Source organism: Myxocyprinus asiaticus, chromosome 41 (genome assembly GCF_019703515.2).
Source record: "Myxocyprinus asiaticus isolate MX2 ecotype Aquarium Trade chromosome 41, UBuf_Myxa_2, whole genome shotgun sequence".
Lineage (NCBI taxonomy): Eukaryota > Metazoa > Chordata > Actinopteri > Cypriniformes > Catostomidae > Myxocyprinus > Myxocyprinus asiaticus.
In genome coordinates, this window is record NC_059384.1 from 22,715,942 (window position 1) to 22,740,664 (window position 24,723).

Here is a 24,723-nt window from a genome sequence, read left to right on the forward strand (position 1 = left end):
ATCTTGGGTAGGCCTAGCCCACCTTTGTCAGTCGGCCTATGTAACTTATTGAAATGTAATTTGGGACGCTTACCATTCCAAATGATGGACTTTGATATGCTATCAAATTGCTTGAAATAAGAGAGGGGGACATCTGCAGGGAGAAACTGCAGAAAGTAATTGAATTTTGGAATACAATTCATTTTAATAACATTAACCTTCCCAGTCATAGATAAATGTAATGAAGCCCACCTGCCCACATTGCTCGAAAACCATTTTATTAAGGGGTCAAAATTAACTCTAACTAAATCACACAAATTTGCTGGAAATAAAATACCCAAATACTTAATGCCCTGTTTGGGCCACTGGAAAGCACCCAGCTGGAAAGCCGTTTCTGGGCAGTACGCTGTCAGAGCCAAAGCTTCGGATTTAGACCAATTGACTCTATATCCTGAAAACTTAGAAAAGGAATTCATAATTCTGTGGAGGCAAGGCATAGATCTACTGGGGTCAGAGACAAATAATAAAATATTATCTGCATAAAGCAAGAGTTTATGTGCCATACCTCCCGCCACCATCCCTGGAAAATCATCCTCCTTTCTTATCGTGGTTGCTAATGGTTCCAGGGCAAGACAGAACAACAATGGGGAAAGAGTAAAATATCCAGAGTAAAATAATCTGAAATTAGTCCATTTGTTTGTACTGCCGCTACTGGGTGTCTATAAAGTAACTTAATCCATCCAATAAACGTACTTCCGCACCCGTATATTCCCAAAACCTTAAAAAGATAATCTCATTCTACCATATCAAATGCCTTTTCGGCATCAAGTGTGATGGCAGCGACTGGAGATTGTTCATTCGCTACTGACCACATGATATTGATGAGACGCCTAATATTATCAGAAGAGCTGCGGCCTCGAATAAACCCCACCTGATCTATATGTATAAGAGATGTCATAACTTTACTTAATTGATTAGCCAGAATTTTTGACAAAATTTTTACATCTAACTGGATCAGGGAAATTGGATGCTAACTTTTACACTCGCTTGGATTTTTGTCCTTATTAAGAATCAGACTGATCCGGGCTTGTGTCATGGTTGGCGGAAGCTTTCCATTCTTTAATGATTCAGTATAAACTTCTAGCAAAAGTGGAGCCAGTTCTGTAGCATAAGATTTGAAAAACTCAGCAGCAAAGCTGTCAGGACCCGGAGCCTTGCCTGTAGGTAAGGCCTTAATAACCTCGCCAAGCTCCTCCAAGTTTATCTCAGAATCAAGAGAATTTTTTTGCTCAGTTGTTCCACAAAGTTTCTAATATCTTCATCAGTAGACGAAGACGTGGCTCTATAGAGATCAAAGTGGAATTCTTTAAAAGCATTATTAATATCAATGGCCGAGGTAAATATTTCACCACCAGCAGATTTCACTGAGGGAATGGTAGAAAAAGACTCTCTCTGCTTTATATATCTAGCCAAAAGTTTTCCTGCTTTGTCCCCCGACTCAAAGTATGACTGTCTTGCCCTGAATAACCAAAACTCCACTTTCCGTGACAAAATAGTATTATATCTGTATTTCAATCGGGTCAATTCTCTGAGGCCATCAGCTGACAAATGGCACTTCAGCTCTGCTTCGGCATTTTTAATATTTCCTTCCAACTCCACGAGTTCTCGTGCTTTGGATTTTTTGGTGAATGAGGGAACTGTATGATCCGACCCCTAAGAACCACCTTAAGTGCCTCCCAAGCCACACCCACAGTGGATACTGAGGACCAATTGGTCTCCATATAAACATTGATTTCAGTCTTTAACATTTGTTGGAATTCAGGATTTTGCAAAAGGACACATTAAGGCGCCAACTATATGATTTCTTTTTCTCCGTATGTGGCACCACCTCTAAACTCACCAGGGCATGATCTGAGACTAAGATATTTCCAATTGAGCAGTCCACAACAGATGAAATGAGGGACTTGGATATTAAAAAAAAATCTATTCTAGAATAAATCTTATGGACTAATGAAACAAATTTATAGCCTCTACCAGATGGGTTCAAAAGTCTCCAAATATCTGTAAGACCAAGATTTTTACACATCCTGTGAAGCGTCAGTGTTGCTCTAGGGGGCTTACACACTTTTGCTTCACTATGATCAAGGACTGAATCCATCAAAAGATTAAAGTCTCCTCCCAATATTATATCATGAGGGGTGCCAGCGGTTTGCAACATCCCTTCAAGATCTATAAAAAAGCCCTGATCATCAGCATTAGGCACATAAATATTAGCCAAAATCAACCTTTGCCCCTGAATTTCAGCTACAACAAAGGTTTCTTGCATTCCCTGAACCGATCGCATTTCTCTCTTGTCGAACTCTCAAAGTCCGGGAAAAAGAAAATATTAGGATTCCTCCAACAAAGCTTCCCTTTGCTCCTCGCCTGGCGCAACACGAGATCTTTATTGGATGACCTCAGAAATTTGGCCAGGATCGATTGAGGCCTATCTCCCTCAGCAGATCTCCAAGCAGAGACTCTGTGAGCTCACTCGATTTCCAGCTTGTGGCCTGTTATGTCGAGCAGACTGGGAAGAGCTCGTCTAGGAATTTCACCATATCTCTGCCCTCCTCATGCTCAGGAATTCCAACTATTCTGACGTTATTCCTGCGGCTTCTATTCTCAAGATCTTCAAGCTTTTCAAGAATATGTTCCAGATCAACTTTGGTTGCAGGCGGATTAGCGGATAATTCCCTCTCTGAAGAGAATTTTATTTCCATCGCCATAATCGATCGACGTATTACAGCGAGATCCTCCAAGTCAGTAAGAACCTTCGTCATCATCACCAATATGTTGGACAACTGACGCTGGATCTCCTCTCCCGCCGCGCCATCCAAATCGAGTCCCCGGCCTGTAGGCCTGTTGGGGCTTTCTTCCTGAACATTCACAGTGCATCCGGAAAGTATTCACAGCACTTCACTTTTTCCACATTTTGTTATGTTACAGCCTTATTCCAAAATGGATTAAATTCATTATTTTCCTCAAAATTCTACAAACAATACCCCATAATGACAACGTGAAATAAGTTTGTTTGAAATCTTTGCAAATTTATTAAAAATAAAAAATGAAAGAAAATCACATGTACATAAGTATTCACAGCCTTTGCCATGACACTCAAAATTGAGCTCAGGTGCATCCTGTTTCCACTGATCATCCTTGAGATGTTTCTACAACTTGATTGGAGTCCACCTTGGTAAATTCAGTTGATTGGACATGATTTGGAAAGGCACACACCTGTCTATATAAGGTCCCACAGTTAACAGTGCATGTCAGAGCACAAACCAAGCCATGAAGTCCAAGTAATTGTCTGTAGACCTCCAAGACTGGATTGTATCGAGGCACAGATCTGGGGAAGGGTACAGAAAAATTTCTGCAGCATTGAAGGTCCCAATGAACACAGTGGCCTCCATCATCTGTAAATGGAAGAAGTTTGGAACCACCAGGACTCTTCCTAGAGCTGGCTGCCTGGCCAAACTGAGCGATCGGGGGAGAAGGGCCTTAGTCAGGGAGGTGACCAAGAACCTGATGGTCACTCTGACAGAGCTCCAGCATTTCTCTGTGGAGAGAGGAGAACCTTCCAGAAGAACAACCATCTCTGCAGCACTCCACCAATCAGGCCTGTATGGTTGAGTGGCCAGACGGAAGCCATTCCTCAGTAAAAGGCACATGACAGCCTGCCTGGAGTTTGCCAAAAGGCACCTGAAGGACTCTCAGACCATGAGAAACAAAGATTGAACTCTTTGGCCTGAATGGCAAGCGTCATGTCTGGAGGAAACCAGGCACCGCTCATCACCTGGCCAATACCATCCCTACAGTGAAGCATGGTGGTGGCAGCATCATGCTGTGGGGATGTTTTTCAGTGGCAGGAACTGGGAGACTAGTCAGAATCGAGGGAAAGATGAATGCAGCAATGTACAGAGACATCCTTGATGAAAACCTGCTCCAGAGTGCTCTGGACCTCAGACTGGGGCGAAGGTTCATCTTCCAACAGGACAACGACCCTAAGCACACAGCCAAGATAACAAAGGAGTGGCTCCGGGACAACTCTGTGAATGTCCTTGAGTGGCCCAGCCAGAGCCCAGACTTGAACCCGATTGAACATCTCTGGAGAGATCTGAAAATGGCTGTGCACCGACGCTCCCCATCCAACCTGATGGAGCTTGAGAGGTCCTACAAAGAAGAATGGGAGAAACTGCCCAAAAATAGGTGTGCCAAGCTTGTAGCATCATACTCAAAAAGACTTGAGGCTGTAATTGGTGCCAAAGTTGCTTCAACAAGGTATTGAGCAAAGGCTGTGAATACTTATGTACATGTGATTTTTTTTTGTTTTTTATTTTTAATAAATTTGCAAAGATTTCAAACAAACTTCTTTCACGTTGTCATTATGGGGTATTGTTTGTAGAATTTTGAGGAAAATAATGAATTTAATCCATTTTGGAATAAGGCTGTAACATTACAAAATATGGAAAAAGTGAAGCGCTGTGAATACTTTCCGGATGCACTGTAAGTGTCTTTTAATGTCTCCAAAGCCTGATGATTTTGACTTCTTTGCCATGTTTTACCTCAAAGAGCAAATGTGTAACTGGGTGTATTGAATTTCACCAGATTATAACATGAGAATAATTACAAATTTAGCAAAGTGCGCAGAGCTCGTCGTTCACACGTCTGCTTCTTGCATGGCATCACGTGACCTCTCAAAACTTAAGTTTAGTTTAAGTTAAGTTTCTTTAACTTTCAAAGAATAGATGCAGAATAAAATCCTTTACCACCAGTTATTTTATTTATTTATTTATTAATACACAAAGCATAGAGAGAAACTGAATTGGCATTGAGCAGCTTCTGTAGAATTAACAGGTTGATGTTTGGCTGAATATAGTGTTTGAAGGTTTCTTCAGAATCTGATCATGGATGGGTAAAGGGCGAGTAAGTGAGTAATAATGAGAATAAAAATAAAAATGGTTGGCATAAATTCAGGAATTCAGAAGAATGAATGGAAGACAGGGAAATGATCTTCTTCTTTCAGCTGCTCCCATGAGGGGTTGCTACAGCGGACCATCCGTGATCCGCATATTTGACTTGGCACAGGTTTTACGCCGGATTCCCTTCCTGACACAACCCCCAGTGACTGGGGGACTCTGAAAGACAGGGAATTGATAATGTGTGAAATTTCCATGATGCAAACCTGTTACACTGTTTAAACCTGAAGCCCTGGGACTGGGAGAAAGTATAGGCAGAAGATAGTGAAGCAAGGCAGTAAGAATAAACATCAACATAGTATAAGCTGGAATAAAATTAAAAAAGACTGACAGGAGAAGGTCACGTGATGCCATGCAAGAAGCAAACGTGTGAACGACGAGCTCTGCGTACTTTGCTAAATTTGTAATTATTCTCATGTTATAATCTGGTGAAATTCGATACACCCAGTTACACATTTGCTCTTTGAGGTAAAACATGGCAAAGAAGTCAAAATCATTGGGCTCTGGAGACATTAAAAGACACTTACGTGTTAAGGATGAAAGCCCCAACAGGCCTACAGACCGGAGACTTGATTTGTATGGAACATTTTTACATCTAACTGGATCAGGGAAATTGGACGGTAACTTTTACACTTGCTTGGATCTTTGTCCTTTTTAAGAATCAGACTGATCCGGGCTTGTGTCATGGATGGCAGAAGCTTTCCATTCTTTAATGATTCAGTATAAAAGGTCATGAGGCATCGGTGTATTACTCCCTACTAATTCAGAGTCTAAGGGACGAAATTTCAACTTCTCTTAAGAGATTATGGGAGAAAGATCTTAATTTGGTATTGGAGGAGGGAGAGTGGGCTGGGATTATAAAAAAACGTCAAATCTACATCTAGAGATGCAAGGGTTTATCTTATGCAATTTAAGATTTTACATAGAGTTTATTGAACCCCCTCTAGATTGCATAGGCTTGGTCTAAAAGACACACCCACCTGCTGGCAATGTCAATCAGAAGATGGAGACACAACCCATGTCTTTTGGGGATGTGTTAAGATACAAGAATTTTGGATGAGGATTCAGAGTTTTATGTGCGAGGTTTTGGGGGATAGTGGGGGTTGGATATTGATTGTGTATATGTGTGTTCTGCTTTTTATATTTAATGGTTGAATCAATAAAAAAAGTTGTTAATCGCAAAAATAGTTTGACAGATCAACAGTTCCAGTAGAGGTATTGGTGGTTCATATCGGTGATAAATGAGTCCGGTGTCTTTTGTGGTGGTTGAATATCATGAAGAGTATAAGAATTACACAGGGTGAATATTAGATGGACGTTTTAATGAGTAAAACATACCTCCCTAACCTAAGACTTAAGCCTAAACCTAACCGATAATGTTCTAAAAGATAAATGAGAGGTGAACAAAACAGACATCCTTTGCCCTAACCGATAGTGTTTTAAAGGCAAATTCAACATGAAAAGCACATTTACTGAAGCAACCACGTCATTCCTGTTGCTTCTGTGGGATTTTCGCTTCACTTTCACTTTCGTTTCGAGCATCTTTGGCTGGGTCTCCGAGTCCAAAGTCCAACACTCTATCAGATGAGCTACCACATAATCTAATCATGTTGGAATAACTGTGTAAATGACGGTGGGTCTGTAATACAATCGTTAAAATGTATAATTTGTCAAATGATGCGTTAGAGTAAACATGTTTTCATATAATAGCATTGCAGTGTGTGAGTAATAGAGTAAAAAATAAGTTTTTATAAAGTCATAAACAGCCATAGTATCTGTGGTTTGTATGAAAGTGAATAAAACAAGTATACGTCTCTGCGGAACAATAATGGGTGTTTTCCAGTCTGTGGGCATTTTCAAATGGGATGGGCATTTCTAAACTCTCCAATGAAGGTAGGGAATCTCAGTGTAATTAGTGGATGTTTCTAAACACGATAGGCATTTCTAAACTATCTAATGAAAGTAGGGAATCTCAATGGTTTGAAAATGCCCACTGATTGGGAAAAGCTCATTTTTGTTCTGCAGAGACATAAAATGTACAATTGTTGTAGCACCTCTAATGTTCATTTCACCAGGAAACTGCAGCAAAACAAAGAAAACGGGATGTAAAACTCAGTTTGCAGTATAGTAACGTTCATTCTATGAGACTAGGTTGTTTATTTTAATGTAATATTTTTACTGGCAAACGAGACAAAAATTTGGAAGTTTATATTATTGTAATGTACAGAAAGGGCTTTATAGAAATAGGCAGGCACTATAAGATAATGTTAACTTATCCACTCGTCTAAACCAAGTTATCACAAAGGTTAACTGAGCCTGAAACATTGTTCTGGATATCTTTAAGTTACTCTGTTTTGCTAGTGTAGTTTGTGTTTCATTTTTAAATTATATTTTAATTAGACCTATATAAAAAGGCAAATAATTTGCTTTAATTTTCAGTCAGACTTAATTTCTTATAAGCCAAAGATATTTATAGCTATTCATGTGTACAAAATTTATTTAATTTTTTTTTTTTTTTTTTTAATTGTAAAGAACATTGTTATTCATGGATTATTATTGTATAATAACTGTGTAATTGTATCATTTTTAAATGAATTAATCACCTGCAAAGTTCTGTTTGAAATATATTTGTGTTTACAGAATGCCGAGTGCCACATGATGTGGCTGATTGATACTCTTCCTGCTAATGTGCAAGTTCTAGTGTGCTCCAATGTGGAGACCTACCCACAGGCATGGAGGTATCTGGCACACCCAGTACATTATATTATGTTTATGCATATGACAGATGCTTTTATTATTTAAACGACTTAAAGTGCATTAAAGGCATACATTTTTATTAGATGCATTTCCTGAGAATCAAACCTGTAAACAACCTAGGAACAAATAACAACACATGAACACAATAATAAAAACATAATAATAATAATAATAAAACAGATTAATGCAGGTTTTCATTTAATTTAATTTTTTTATTTATTTTTTATATTAAGCAAATACAGGTATGCAGTCATCAAACATGTTGAACTTTGGACTTTTTAGCCTGTGGCCCACACTGCACCTGGACCCTCTAAATCCCAGAGAGGTCAAGAGTGTCATCAGCACAGATTGTGTAAGCACAGACATCAAAATCACTAAAGACCAGGTGAGATTACATGTCAGACTGTGGGCATCTGTTTTGTGTGTGTATCTTGAAGTGTTAAGTGTCTTTTTATGAAACAGGAAAAGAAGTTGGAGAGACACTGCCGTTCAGTTGCAACATGTAACGCTCTCTATATCTTACATATCTTATAGACTTATTACACAGTAAGTGGATATGTGAATGAATGGACTACATGTTTGTCTGTGAGTGCAACAGTGTATTCATATTCATGGGTCTGTGTCTATTTATGGTCCTTAATTACCATGCGTATGAATAGACCTTATTCACAGTAGTGCCATATTTGATTTTTAATGGGAATGACAATGAGGCTGTGAGGGATAGACTTACATCTCTTCAATGGCACGCACGGTATAAAGCTGTAAAAAGCTCCTAGATCACATCTGATTTTCCACAACTGTTGTCTGGAGTTTTCTGTTTACTGAATGTTCTTGAAAAGATGTTTTTTCAATATTTTGTCCATGGAATGATCCAAAAATACTTTAAACTGCAGTACAACCTACTGAAATGATTGTACGTCTATCCCTCACAGCTTGTTGTCATTCCAATCAAAAATAAAAAATGGCACTACTGTGAAAAATAGGGGTGTGTTTGCATTTTTGAATCATTTATACCGATCAGCCATAACATTAAACCCACCTGCTTAATATTGTGTAGGTCCCCCTCGAGCCGCCAAAACAGCGCCAACCAGCATCTCAGAATAGCATGAGGTAACCTCCTTGTGGTCGCTATAATGTGGTTCGCTGTCTGTGGGGCGCATGGTGAGTTGTGCATGGATGCTGCAGAGAATAGTGTGAAGCCTCCACATGTGCTATGTCTCCGCAGTAATGCGCTCAACAAGCCACGTGATAAGATGCGCGGATTGACTGTCACAGACGCAGAGGCAACTGAGATTCGTCCTCTGCCACCCAGATTGAGGTGTCACTACACCACCACGAGGACATAGAGCGCATTGGGAATTGGGCATTCCAAATTGGGGAGCAAAAGGGGAGAAAATAATAATAAAAAAAGAGAACAAAAAAAGAATTGCATTCTGAGATATACTCTATACTACTCACCACAATTGTACAGAGTGGTTATCTGAGTTACCGTAGACTTTGTGAACCAACACAATATTAGAATCAGAATCAGAATCAGCTTTATTGTCAAGTTTGCTACACATTCAAGGTATTTGTCTTGGTGACAGGAGCTTCCAGTGTACAACAAAACAAAAACAAGACATAGATAATAATAAAAAATAAACAATTATTATACACATACATACATACACACACAGACACACACATACGTACATACATACATGCACACATACACATATGTAGTGCAAATCTAATACAAATCTGTTATCTGTTATGTACAGTGCAAAATACAAATCTGTTATGAACAGTGCAAATGTTTTTTTTTGTTTGTTTTTTTTCAGAGGAATGAAATGGCAGAAGTGGTTGGATGTGTTGGATAAATATAAAAAAGACTAAACTGTGTATTGCACATAGTTATTGCTCAATGGGGCAATTTAACTGTTCATGAGATGGAGAGCCTGAGGGAAAAAACTGTTCCTTTGCCTGACGGTTCTGGTGCTCAGAGCTCTGAAGCGTCGGCCAGAAGGCAACAGTTCAAAAAGGTAATGGGCAGGGTGAGTGGGGTCCAGAGTGATTTTCCAGCCTTTTTCCTCACTCTGGAAGTGTATAGTTCTTGAAGGGGGTGCAGGGGGCAACCAATAATCCTCTCTGCAGTCCGAACTGTCATTTGTAGTCTTCTGATGTATGATTTTGTAGCTGAACCAAACCAGACAGTTGCTGAAGTGCAGAGGACAGACTCAGTGACCGCTGAGTAGAACTGTACAGCAGCGCCTGTGGCAGATTGAACTTCCTTAGCTGGCGAAGGAAGTACAACCTCTGCTGGGCCTTTTTCACAATGGAGTCAATGTGTGTCTCCCACTTCAGGTCCTGTTAGATGGTAGTGCCCAGGAACCTGAATGACTCCACTGTTGCACAGTGCTGTTTAGAATGGTGAGGGGGGTCAGTGTTGGGGTGTTCCTCCTAAAGTCCAAATCATCTCCACCATTTTGAGCGTGTTCAGCTCCAGGTTGTTTTGACTGCACCAGACAGCCAGCTGTTCAACCTCCCTTCTGCATGCAGACTCATCATCATCTCGGATGAGGCTGATGACAGTGGTGTTGTCTGCAAACTTCAGGAGCTTGACAGAGGGGTCCATGGTGATGCAGTCATTGGTATAGAGGGAGAAGAGTAGTGGGGAGAGCACACATCCCTGGGGGGCACCAGTGCTGATTGTACAGGTGCTGGAAGTGAGTTTCCCCTGTTTCACAAGCTGCTGCCTGTCCATCAGAAAGCTGGTAATCCACTGACAGATAGACATGGGAACAGAGAGTTGGTGTAATTTATTCTGGAGAATAGCTGGGATGATGGTGTTGAAAGCCGAACTGAAGTCCACAAAAAGGATCCTTGCATATGTCCCTGGTCTGTCCAGATGTTGCAGGATATGATGCAATCCCATGTTGACTGCATCGTCCACAGACCTGTTTGCTCGATAATCGAATTGAAGGGGATCTAGAAAGGGTCCAGTGATGTTCTTCAGGTGGGCCAACACCAGTCTCTCAAATAATTTCATGACCACAGATGTCAGGGCGACAGGTCTGTAGTCATTAAGTCCTGTGATTTTTGGTTTCTTTGTGACAGAAATAATGATTGAGCATTTGAAGCAGCATGGGACTTCACACTGCTCCAGTGATCTATTGAAGATCTGTGTGAAGATGGGGGCCGGCTGGTTAGCACAGGATTGAAGACACACTGGTGAGACGCCATCTGGGCCTGAAGCTTTCCTCGTCTTTTGTTTCCGAAAGACCCGGTTCACATCATCTTCACAGATCTTAAGTGCAGTTGAGTAGCAGGAAGGGGGAGGAGGGGGTGTGGGGTGTGAGACTGGGCCTTTCAAATCTGCAGTAGAACACATTCAGGTCATCAGCCAGTTGTTGGTCCACCACAGGGTTGGGGGTAGGAGTCCTGTGATTTGTGAGTTGTGTCATGCAACTCCACACCGATGCATGGTCGTTAGCTGAAAACTTGTTTTTCAGCTTCTCAGAGTATCTTCTTTTAGCCACACTGATTTCCTTGATCAGTGTGTTCCTGGCCTGATTGTACCAGACTTTATCCCCACCCCTGTAAGCATCCTCTCTGACCTGACGAAGCTGCCTGAGCTCTGCTGTAAACCATGGTTTGTCATTGTTGAACTTTAAAGAAGTCCTAGTAGGAATGCACATATCCTCACAGAAACTGATATATGATGTAACAGTATCTGTGAGCTCGTCCAGGTCTGTGGCTGTAGCCTCAAAAACACTCCAATCTGTGTAATTGAAGCAGGCTTGTAGTTCCCGTTCTGCTTCATTGGTCCATCTCTTTACAGTCCTTACTACTGGCTTGGATGATTTTAATTTCTGCCTGTAGGTTGGAAGAAGATGAACCAGACAGTGATCAGAGAGTCTCAAAGCTGCTCAAGGGACAGAGCGATATGCATCCTTTATTGTTGTGTAACAATGATCCAGTATGTTCCTGTCTCTGGTGGGGCATGTAATGTGCTGTTTGTATTTGGGCAGTTCATGTGTGAGATTTGCTTTGTTAAAATCCCCAAGAATAAAAATAACTGAGTCCGGGTACTGTGGTTCTGTGTCTGTGATTTGATCAGTCAGCTGTTGTAGCGCTGTGTTCACACTCGCGTTAGGTGCGATATACACACTCACCAGAATAAATGAGGAAAACTCACTTAGGCAGGTGGTTTTAATGTTGTGGCTGATCGGTGTATACATCTGTCCATGCTTATGTGTCTGTGAGTTTAAATGTATTTGTGTAAGTGTATGCATATCTATTTATCTTTGCATGGGGTAAGAAATAAATCTGTGAATGTGAAAGCATTTTGAATGTATGCGAGAGCTAATTAATGTGAGCGATAAACCCGTAAATGTGCATTTTGGTTTTACGTCCAGCACCATATATAGAATAAAAAAGCTTTTTCTCTAAGACTAAGATGATTAGAGTCTTCATCTCGTGTGAGTGTGCATCATTTGAAACATAAAAATGTTACCGGCCTGTCCTAGCCGATATGTTGGTCTCTCACAAATACACATATTGTCTTTGTGCGCATATGAAAATATATTCACTTGCTCAATCTGTCAGCTCCAGATCCTCCTGGACATTGGAAAGGACTCTAGAGCAGGGTGCTTTGTCTCAAGATACAGTATCACTATACAGACTGGGCCTAAACTTACTCAGCACTGATCAGGAAAAGCATGTCATGAGAGAGGCAACCTGTCCACTGTCCACTTTGGAGCAAAATTTAACTAATCATGGTCAGTGGTCCTATTGCTGAGTATGTATTAATTTATTTTCCTCTTATGCAGTTATTGTGTCCGCTGTGTGCTAAGTCATAATGGTGTCAGCGATTCGGAGACATTGGTGTTGTTCACGGACCTGAGTTGTTCTGCTCTCACCTCAGTTCTCTACAATCTACAGATATTACTTAACATTACTTATGCCTGTGGCCTCATACGCTTCCAACACCCACAGGTGTGTGTGTGTGTGTGTGTGTGTGTGTGTGATTCTGACCTAGCTATACTTTCAGGAACGAAACTGGTGAAAAATGTCCTCAGAATTGGCTAAATCTGACAAAGTTCATTTGGGGACATCTTTAAAGGGAAAACTGGTTCATAAATAAAAAAAAAGCAATATTTAATCTTATTCTTATTAAGTCCTCTTTAAGGAGTAGTTAGGGTTTTGAGCTAGTTTGTTTTGTTTTGTGTTTTATTTGGTGTTTAGTTTTGTTTTGTGTTCTGTTTTATATATAATATACAGTACTGTGCAAAAGTTTTAGGCACTTGTGAAAAAATGTTGCATAGTGAGGATGTCTTCAAAAATAATGCCATAAATAGTTTTCATTTATCAATTAATATCATACAAAGTCCAATAAACATAAAAAAAAAAGCTAAATCAATATTTGATGTGACCACCTTTGCCTTCAAAACAGCACCAATTCTCCTAGGTACACCTGGACACAGTTTTTCTTGGTTGTTGGCAGATAGGATGTTCCAAGCTTCTTGGATAATTCGCCAGAGTTCTTCTATCTATTTAGTCTGTCTTAATTGCTTCTGACATGATGTTCAGTCGGGGGGTCTGTGGGGGCAATGGCATCTGTTGCAGGGCTCCCTGTTCTTCTATTTAATATTTTCTATTAGCAAAAGGAATGTTTGGGAATCTAAATTCATATTTCCTATTGACACACTAAAGCTGAAGATATAAATAACCATCTTAAGACAAATGCTTTTGTGAAACATTGTATGTGCCTAAGACTTTTGCACAGTACTGTGTGTATATATTTATATAACTGTTTTGTTTGAATTTTTGTGGGCATGTTTTCAAACACAATACGGTACTGTGAGGTCATTTGGTGAAGGACAGTTTAGTTTCACATCTCTTTGCAATGAAAATAACTAAAACAGAAGGAAGTTGTGTCAAAAGTGGTTTGTTTAGATGCACATGTAATCTGCATAATTTCCAAGCATGTGAGGTGGTTAACCAAGAGTTTCTGGATAGAGGTAAATGCTTTGGATCCTACAGAGAGTCACTCATTCAGTTCTTCAGTCAACAGCTGGAGTAAGAACATCTATCCTTTACCTTTATCATCACAGTTATAGAACTACTATTAAAACAACTGTCATCGGTTAATTTCCCTAAAAAGGGTAAACACTGTGGCTCTGGTGCACTATCAAAATTTTTTTCTGTTTGCTTGAGGATCTGACCAGCCCGACACAGCAAAACCAGTTCTACCAATGGTGGGAGTATGGGGACTGGACCATTTGTTATTTTATCTGTTATTTTATACTTGTGTTTTTATATGTGTGTTTTCAGTCAAGATAGAGTAACATGGCATGTGGCTGATGAGTTGCCGTGGTTACTGCAGCAGCAGGAAGACAGAAGTAAACCTATAAATCCTCCGACCTCTACTCTTTCTAGTTTTGCACTGGTTGACTTTGACTTCATTGTTAGAACAGTTGAGTCTATGAATTCAACTAACTATATCCTTGATCCCCTTCCTTCTTCTGTTCTCAAGGGATGTCTCCCATCTATTAGTCCCCATATCACTTTAATTGTGAACTCCTCATTAATGTTGGGGTCTGTTCCCCCTGCACTAAAAATGGCAGCAATCACACCAGTCCCTAAAAAGCCTAGATGTGATGCCTCTGATCTGTCAAATTATAGGCCTATATCTAACCTCCCTTTTTTGACAAAGGTTCTGGAGTGTGTTGTTGCAGCCCAGTTACCCAATTACCTGTCTCAAAATAATTTATTAGAACCTTTTTAATCAGGCTTCAGAACTGGGCATAGCACTAAGACAGTCTTGGTGAGGGTCATGAATGACCTCTTTATTGCAGCTGATACAGGTACATGCAGTATTTTGATCTTGCTAGACCTCAATGCTGCATTTGACACTATATGTCATTCCATCCTACTGGATAGGCTGCATAGTTGGCTTGGTCTCTCTGGGATGGTGTTGGACTGGTTCAGATCCTATTTAACGGATCGCTATCAGTTTGCTATTCTGGGTAATAGCAGTTGTACAAATCAGAGTCTGTACCAGTACATCAGGGTGTTCCCCAGGGGTCAGTGTTGGGCCCCACTCTGTTCAGCATTTATATGCTTCCCCTCGGGCAGATTATTTGGAAATATGGCATTGGGTATTATTGCTATGCTAATGATAATCACATTTACATTAGCACTAGCCCTGATATCACCTGCACTTCAACTGTTATGACTGAGTGTTTGCATGAAATAAGAATTCGATGCAGCATAACTTTCTGAAACTGAATTGCTCCAAAACTGAGCTTATGCTCATTGGTACAACGGTTGCTACTTGTAAAGCTGACCATCCTAAACTGATGGTTGATAACAGCCTGGTGCTTCCCACTTCTCATGTGCGGAACCTGGGCATTATCTTTGATGCTCAGCTGACACTTGATGCACATATTAAAAATATTTCTAAAACGGCCTTTTACCACCTTAGAAACATTGCCTGACTTAGGCCCTTCCTCTCTCAGGCTGATGCAGAAAGGCTTATCCATGCCTTTATTACCTCTAGGCTGGATTATTGTAAAGCCCTCTTTTCAGGTCTACCAGCAAAATCCATAAATAGGCTTTAGTATATTCAGAACTCTGCTGCTCGTGTTCTTACTTATACTTCTCCACGTCAGCATATTACCCCTGTGCTCTTGCAGTAACATTGGCTTCCCATCAATGCGCGTATTGATTTTAAAACTCTCCTTTTAACTTATAAAGCAGTTCATGGGATTGCATCAGTGTATCTTTTCAACCTTGTTGCACTTTATACTCCCTCTCATCCTCTCTGTTCTGCTAACTCATTTGCTCTTCAGCAGCCCTCCTGCAAACTTAAATCTATGGGGGAAAGAGCTTTATCCTTCAGAGCCCCTAAGCTATGGAATGGTCTTCCTTTTTCCATTAGAAATGCCCAAACCCTGGATTGTTTTAAGAAGTTGCTTAAGATTTATTTGTTTAAGGGAGTCTTTTTATTAAATTGATTGTTTTGTTGTTGTTTTGTTGTTATGTTTATATTTTAATCTTGTAGCGCTTTGAGTGTAAGAAAAGCGCATTATAAATAAAATGTATTATTAAACTCCAGATGAGTCTGCTTAACCTGTTTGTGTCCCAGAACCTCTACAAGAAGTACATTTCCATCTTCTTGTCCTCCAGTATCTTATTTATTAGTGAATATGTTTGTGTCCAGAATAACATACATCTTATGTGTGTTCTTAGGGGTCATTTATCAGAGCAGCTGGCATACTGGCAGTTTGTTGGCATGGACAAATGTTCCATGGCAACAGAGTATTTTGACTCATAAATTTTTTTTTAGAAGACCTATGAGAGTGAGCAGAGCATAAGAATACTGGCCAGTCTGTACGAGACCCTGGGCCGCTTCCTTAAAGACCTCGGACTGCTCAGCCAGGTATACAGAGAGAGAGTTTGATGCTCATCTGTATTCCATTTTAAACCTTGTATAGATCATCATGTGTATGCTGTGTATCTGTTGTTTCAAGGCGGTAGCCCCCTTGCAGCAGTCCTTAGAGATTCTTGAGTCCACTCTAGACCCAGACCATCCGAGTGTGGCTCAGTCCCAGCACCAGCTGGCAGGGGTTTACATGCACTGGAGGAAATTCTGAAACGCAGAGCAGTTGTACAAACAAGCTCTGGAGATCTGTGAAAGTGCCTACGGTCCAGAACACAGCACTGTTGCTAGAGAACTGGACTCACTCTCACTCCTCCTCCAGAAACAAAACAATTACTGCTGTTATTCTTAAATTTAATATCTAGCATACAAATCTCTCAGACTGACTTCTGAGTCCTTGTTTACACTGCACACAAATCTGATTGTTTTTTAAATCTGATCTTTTAGGCTGACTGTGTGCGCTGTCATTTTGCAAGAGATTCAATCAGATATGTTTGTTCAGTTACTGCTAATACTTTGCAATGTGTACATAATGTACATTATGATGTTACATGTTTCTGAAATGAAAACTACTTTGTAATCCAATGTGTTCATTCAAACTGAAATACAAAAGAACTGAAAAACTGATATTAATCTGATTTTACACCATTTATGATTGTGGTTTAGATCAGGTGTGAACAATGAAAATGTGTATATAGCTGTTCAGAATACAAAAACTAAACAGATTTGAGTCGGATATGCCAAAAACTCTTATCAAAAACCTGAACAAGGGCTAATTTTATTTTAATCCACTTTCAGTTATCTAGGTATGAGCAGGCTGAGAAGTTAAGAAAGAGATCAGTCAAGATTAGACAAAACAGCACGGCAGAAGGGCCACATGGTGAGAAAAATAATACAAACAAAAGCAATATACAGTTGTGCTCAAAAGTTTGCATACCCTTGGAGAATTGGTAATATATGTACCATTTTTAAATAAAACATGAGTGAGCAGGCAAAACACATTTCTTTTATTTCTTATGGGATTCATATTCAACTGTAGGTTGTAACAGAATGGCACAATCATAAAACAAAACATGGCAACAATGAAAAAAATAAAATGACCCCTGTTCAAAAGTCTGCATGCCCTTAGTTCTTAATACTGTGTATTGCCCCCTTTAGCATCAATGACACTGTGCAGTCTTTTGTAATAGTTGTCTATGAGACCCCAAATTCTTGCAGGTGGTATGTTCGCCTTGTCAAAATGCCTCCAGGTCATGCAAAGTCTTTGGTCAACTTGCAAGAACCGCATGTTTAAGTGGCTCGATGATATTAAGGTCAGGAGACTGTGATGGCCACTCCAGAACCTTCAACTTTTTCTGCTGTAACCACTGGAGGGTCAACTTGGCCTTGTGCTTAGGGTCATTGTCGTGCTGGAAAGTCCAAGAACGTCCCATACGCAGCTTTCGTGCAGAAGAATGCAAATTGTCTGCCAGTATTTTCTGATAACATGCTGCATTCATCTTGCCATCAATTTGCACAAGATTCCCCGTGCCTTTAGAGCTCACACACCCCCAAAACCTCAGTAAGCCACCACCATGCTTCACAGTGGGGATGGTTTTCTTTTCACTATAGGACTTGTTGACCCCTCTCCAAACATAGCGCTTATGGTTGTGACCATAAAGCTCTATTTTGGTCTCGTCACTCCAAATTACAGTGTGCCAGAAGCTGTGAGGCGTGTCAAGGTGTTGTCGGGCATATTGCAACCGGGCTTTTTTGTGGCACTGGCGCAGTAAAGGCTTCTTTCTGGCAACTCGACCATGCAGCTCATTTTTGTTCAAGTATCGTCGTATTGTGCTCCTTGAAACAACCACACTGTCAGCCTGTATTTCTCCTGAGGTTACCTGTGGGTTTTTCTTTGTATCCCGAATAATTCTTCTGTCAGTTGTGGCTGAAATCTTTTTTGGTCTACCTGACCTTGGCTTGGTATCAAAAGATCCCCAAATTTTCCACTTCTTAATAAGTGATTGAACAGTACTGACTGGCATTTTCAAGGCTTTGGATATTTTTTTATATCCTTTTCCATCTTTATAAAGTTCCATTACCTTGTTACGCAGGTCTTTTGACAGTTCTTTTCTGCTCCCCATGGCTCATAGCATTCTGAGATGATATTTTTCTCACCACAATTGTACAGAGCAGTTATCTGAGTTACCGTAGACTTTGTCAGTTCGAACCAGTCTGGCCATTCTCTGCTGACCTCTCTCAGTAACAAGGCATTTCTGTCTGCAGAACTGCCACTCACTGGATGTTTTGTGTTTTTGCTACCATTCGGAGTAAATTCTAGAGACTATTGTGTGTGAAAATCCCAGAAGATTAGCAGTTACAGAAATTCTCAAACCAGCCCGTCTGGCACCAACAATCATCCATGCGATTATCTAATCAGCCAATCGTGTGGCAGCAGTGCATAAAACCATGCAGATATGGGTAGGAGCTTCAGTTAATGTTCACATCAACCATCAGAATGGGGGAAAAAATGTGATCGCAGTGTTTTGGACCGTGGCATGTTTGTTGCCAGATGGGCTGGTTTGAGTATTTGTGTAACTGCTGATCTCCTGGGTATTTCGCACACAACAGTCTCTAGAATTTACTCCGAATGGTTCCAGAAACAAAAAACATCCAGTGAGCGGCAGTTCTGCGGATGGAAATGTCTTGTTGATGAGAGAGGTCAACAGAGAATGGCCAGACTGGTTTGAACTGACAAAGTCAACAGTAACTCAGATAACTGCTCTGTACAATTGTGGTGAGAAGAATATAATCTCAGAATGCTATTCTGAGATGCAGGTTGGCACTGTTTTGGTGGCATGAGGGGGACCCACACAATATTAGGCAGGTGGTTTTAATGTTGTGGCTGATCGGTGTATCTTGAAGAGTTTAGATATTCATCTGTCCACAGTTAGACAAACTGTCTATAAATGGAGACAATTTAGTACTGTGGATACTCTCCCTAGAAGTGGCTGTCCAGCCAAGATGACTCAAAGGGCACACTGCAGAATGCTCAATGAGGTGAAAAAGGACCCTAGAGTTAAAGCTTAAGATTTGAAGGAATCATTGGAACTGGTTAACATCTCTGTTTATGAGTCTACTATATGGAAAACATTACTTTCATGGCAGGACACCACGAAGGAAGCCCCTACTTTCCAACAAAAACATTGTTTGGCAATGACCACCTTGACACTCCAAAACACTACTGGGAAAATGTTTTGTATACTGATGAATCTAACGTTGAATTGTTTGGGAAGAACACGCAGCACTAAATATGGCGTAAAAAGGACACCACATACCAACATGAAAACATCATCCCAACGGTGAATTACGGTGGAGGGAGCATCATAATTTCATAGTTTTGCTGCTTGTGGGCCTGGACTGCTTGCCATCATTGAGGAAAAAATTAATTCCCATGTTTATCAAGATATCCTACAGGATAATGTCAAGGTGGCTGTGCGCCAGTTGGAGTTTAGTAGTAGTTGGGTGATGCAGAAGGAAAATGACTTTAAACATCGAAGTAAATCCACTACAGAATGGCTTCAAAAAAAGAAAATCCATCTTTTGGAGTGAACCAGTTAGAGCCCAGAACTTCACCCAACAGAGATGGTGTGGAATGACCTCAAGAGTGCCGTTCACACCAGACATCCTAAGGATATGGCTGAGCTGAAGCAGTTCTGTAAGGAAGAATGGTCCAGAATTCCTTCTGAACATTGTACAGGACTAATCAGTAGCTACCGGAAATGCTTGGTTGAGGTTATTGCTGCCAAAGGAGGATCGACCAGTTATTACATCCAAGGGTTCACTTACTTTTTCCACAGGACTGTCAATGTTTCATTGGAGGTGCTCAATAATGACATGAAAGATTATAATTGTTTTTGTATGTTAGCTTAAGCACACTGTGCTTTGTCTATATTTGTGACTTTGATGAAGATGAGAACACATTTTATGAGCAATTAATTCTGAAAACCATCTAATTCCAAGGGGTTCACATACTTTTTCTTGCCACTGTATATAGTATGCATTGTAACATGTTTATTTTTTAAACTCAGTGCTGCAAAGGTGTTCTTGACCCGATTTCTGGAAATTTCACCCCGACTGCGCCCAGTCTCTGAATAACCTGGCCGCCCTCCACAGTGAGAGGAAAGAGTACAAGAGTGCCGAAGAACTGTATGAAAGAGCACTAGACATCTACAAATGAGCACTCACCCCTGACCATAACTCTCTCACCTACACACTCAAACACTTGGCCATGCTTTGCAAGCACAGGGTGGGAAACCACAAGAAAAGACTCATAACGGCAGCTCTGCAGAAAATGTAGTGATCAGAGTGAAGATATTGTGCAGATTCAAATGTCATAATGTTTCATAAAACGTTCAACTTTAAAAATAAAAGCATTTTTGTACAATTTATACATTGTTAATGAACCCCTGGATCTTTTTGATTGATCATCTGTGTATGTGTGTGTGTAATAGGGGAGGCTGGAGAAGGCTGTACCTCTGTACGAATTAGCTCTTGATATCAGAGTGAAAAGCTTTTGGCCCAAACACCCCAGTGTGGCCACATCCCTGGTTAACCTAGCAGTGCTCTAATGCATTTTAAAACAATCCACTTATGAGTGTGCATGAATCTAATTATATGCAGTGATGCATGTGTGTTTTTGTTACAGGAGAGGCACAGTGATGCATTGCCTTTGTACGAGCGAGCCCTCAAGGTGTATGAGGGCAGTCTCAGCCGACTGCACCCTCGTGTCAGAGAGACTCTAAAAAACCTGGCTGTACTCAGGTTAGTCTTACAACTGTCCTGTTCCATTAGTGTTGCTCAGATCTACCATTACAATTTGATTAAATTCATGTCACTTGCATTTTAATGTAAATAATAGCTGAAGGCAAATTGCTAAGGCAAACATCACTATTACTATTGCTAGTATAATTCCAGTTCCTTAACAGTTCCATTAACGATTCTTTTAGTACTTTTGAGGAAGAAATATTTGGAAATAAGACATGCCTTATTACTGGTCTCAGCTGCCTGTTACCAAATGATGGGATGATTTCATATTTTAGCAGAACAGATTCTTGCAAACGTTTGCACACAGACTTTTAAATTAAGATATTTTATTCATTCATTTAGTTTTTTATAATAAAAAAAAAAGTAATGTGTTAACTACACATTGTCATGTCAACATCCAACAATCTAATTTAAGTCTTTCAAGGTTTAAGTACACATAACAAACAGTTCTTGGTTTATTTCGAGCCTGATATGATGAAATGAATGACTTGCGGTTCAGTTAGTTTATACTTTCCACTAAAAATAGCCGGCAGATAAAAGTCATTCCTTTGTGAAGTAGTGCTGTAAGTTTCACGCTGTTGATTCAACAGAAGCAGCTCATAAGAGTCATTTGTTCGGGAATCAGACTACATTGGTCTCTCTATGTTTCACACTGTAGATTCAAAAGAACCAGCTCATAAAAGTCCTTTGTTTGGGAATTGAACTACATTAATAACAATGTATGTTTCAGGCTGTAGATAAAAAAAATAAAAATAAAAAAAACAGCTCATGAGAGTTATTTGTTCGAGAATCGGACTACACTGGTCGCACTGTATGTTTTGTTCTTTAGATTGAAAAGAACCAGCTCATAAGAGTCATTTGTTCAGAAATCAGACTACACTGGTTACACTGTATGTTTCACGCTGTAGATTCAAAAGAACCAGCTCTAGGAATTGGAAGGTGGAAGACTACACATTCAAGAAACTGTAACAGAACATTAGTACATGAATGTACGTTTTTTAAAGCTGAAGTTTGTTATTTCTGCACCACCGAATGGAATTGAAAAAATAAAAGTTTGTTTTCAAACTTTCTGAATATGCCTCCCATCTGCTTTTAATCTAACAAACAGATAGTCCTGCCTCCAACTCATGCCATTGATTGAGTCAATGTTATTGTGTCGTATGGGTGGGTCGCACAAACGAACAGAGACATTTTTATATTGACACAAAGACACAGTGTTAATAGTTTTCAAGAAAATTAACCTACAAATGGCTTACTTACAGGTGTCTGCATATTAAGCTGGCATAAGAGAAAGTATTTTAACACAGAAAAAGTTTCACACATCAGCTTTAATAAGAACCGGTTCTCGGTTCCCAATCCTGCTCAGTATTGAACTTCGACGCATAACTCATCCTACACGTTGCACTACAGATATTAATGATACCTTAAACTGTGTGGCGAGAGGTGTGCTATTACTTTTCTGAGCAGCGTTATTTATTATTATCACCTTGTTGGCTATAAAACAGCAGAAAAATCCTATAGACCTACATTGATGCAGATACCCAAACTGTATCTAGGGATCAGAATGTCAGAAATTTGGGGGTGGGCTTTTTTAACTTGGGCCTGTGTGTAACCACATAGCAACTGCATGACAACATGCTAAAACCATTCTTTCACTCTCACAGTTATGAAGAGGGAGATTTCAAGAAGGCAGCTGAATTGTATAAACGAGCCATGAAGATAAAGTAGGTGGGTCATCTCTTTTGTGCAGCAAAGCCCCGTCACATCACTCATCCAGTGGCGACACCTTTAGCCTTCGAAGCCCCACCCTACCTCACACCACAAGGTGACAGCTGACGCCTCAACACACTTAATAAGGGGAAACTCTGACCTCTATTAATGAAGCCATATCGATCCCATTTGCTGTGCTCAGGGCAATGTACTTTAATATCTCAAATAGAGGACAGTTCATCACAGTCTACATGGAAAGTTCAAATATGCATCATAGCATATTTGGATTGCACATATAATCTAGCATGTCTGCCAACTTGGTTCTCATTTCTTCTGCAATTTACAGTATAAATCAACAGTATTCTTGAAGTATCATGCACTAATATGTGTTTAGTAAAGGTGCTCTGTCTCAAAAATGCAAAACCTGAGAAGGGAATCTATGTAAATTAATATTTTTTACCATGACTATTCTAACAGCAGTCTATAGCATCAGTATGCCATTGCCCTTTCATGGCAATGACATGTTGGCATTCAATTGCTGTGAAATTCATGGTGTTGTAACAGTGTTTAGTATAGGATTAACGGTTTCATAGTTACAGCCAATTTCATGTTTTTTTTGGTATTATAGCGCCACCATGTGACAAAACCTTGCCAACTTTTCTGCGCAACCAAAGATTGACCACTTACATAAGCATGCTTCAGTTTGGTGAAGATATCTCATTTCCTTCAAGAGTTATAGCCATTTACGTAAAATTGGCCACTCCTACTTCTGATTTTTTCACATACCGTAGCTAGCTTGAATCAAAAGAAATCAGAGATGTATATTTTGTTTGGTTTGAGCCGAGGATTCCAATGGTATAATGCACTTGAGTATACGTCAAACGGTCTAGGAGTTATGAGCAGTTTCGCGTTTTTGATTGCTGTAGCGCCCCCTATTGACCGATTTCGCCGAGTCCGTGTTTCTGAGTAGCGAGCAACACTACTACCATCTGACAAAGTTTCAAGTCTCTAGGCCTTACGGTTTGCTCTGCCTGATCAGTTTTATGGCGGAATAATAATAATAATAATAATAAAAATCTTAACAATTAACAATAGGGTTTCAGCATTAAGCGCTTGAACCCCTAATAATAATAGTAATAATAATAAAAAAAATCATAACAATTACAATAGGGTTTCAGCGCTAAGCGCTTGAATCCCTAATAATAATAATAATAATAAAAATCTTAACAATTACAATAGGGTTTCAGCATTAAGCGCTTGAACCCCTAATAATAATAGTAATAATAATAAAAAAAATCATAACAATTACAATAGGGTTTCAGCATTAAGCGCTTGAACCCCTAATAATAATAATAATAATAATAAAAATCTTAACAATTACAATAGGGTTTCAGCATTAAGCGCTTGAACCCCTAATAAAAATCTTAACAATTACAATAGGGTTTCAACGCTTGAACCCCTAAAAATTTTGCTTTACAAATATGCCTCTAAAATTTCAGTGGTTAAAATTCGGTTGGAAATTCAACCTTTTACCACCTAGTGAAACCTAGTAGCAGAGAGTGAAGATTTTGCATTGGAAATCTACTGCTTTTCCTGCAATGCCAGGATGTACAAGGTTACATTTTCAACCGAATTTTAACCACTTAAATTTAAGAGGCAAATTTGCCAAGTGAAAACAGTGCATTCAGAAAATTTTCACATTTTGTTATGTTGCAGCCTTATGCTAAAATGCTTTAAATAATTTATTTTCACATCAATCTACACTCCATAATGACAAAGCAAAAATCTGAATTTATTAAAAATAAAAAACTGAAATATCACATTGACATAAGTATTCAGACCCTTAACTCAGTACTTAGTTGAAGCACCTTTGGCAGCAATTACAGCCTCAAGTCTTTTTGGGTATGATGCGACAAGCTTTGCACACCTGGATTTGGAGATTTTCTGTCATTCTTCTCTGCAGATCCTCTCAAGCTCTGTCAGGGACAGCCATTTTTAGGTCTCTTCAGAGATGTTCGATTGGGTTCAAGT

The 24,723-nt window shown here is 39.8% G+C and overlaps 1 pseudogene; it reads left to right on the plus strand.

Annotated features, from left to right (window-relative positions):
- The window catches only part of LOC127431714 (nephrocystin-3-like), a 30,324-nt pseudogene extending 7,513 nt beyond the window's left edge, over positions 1-22,811 (plus strand).
- The last annotated feature ends 1,912 nt before the right edge of the window (positions 22,812-24,723 follow it).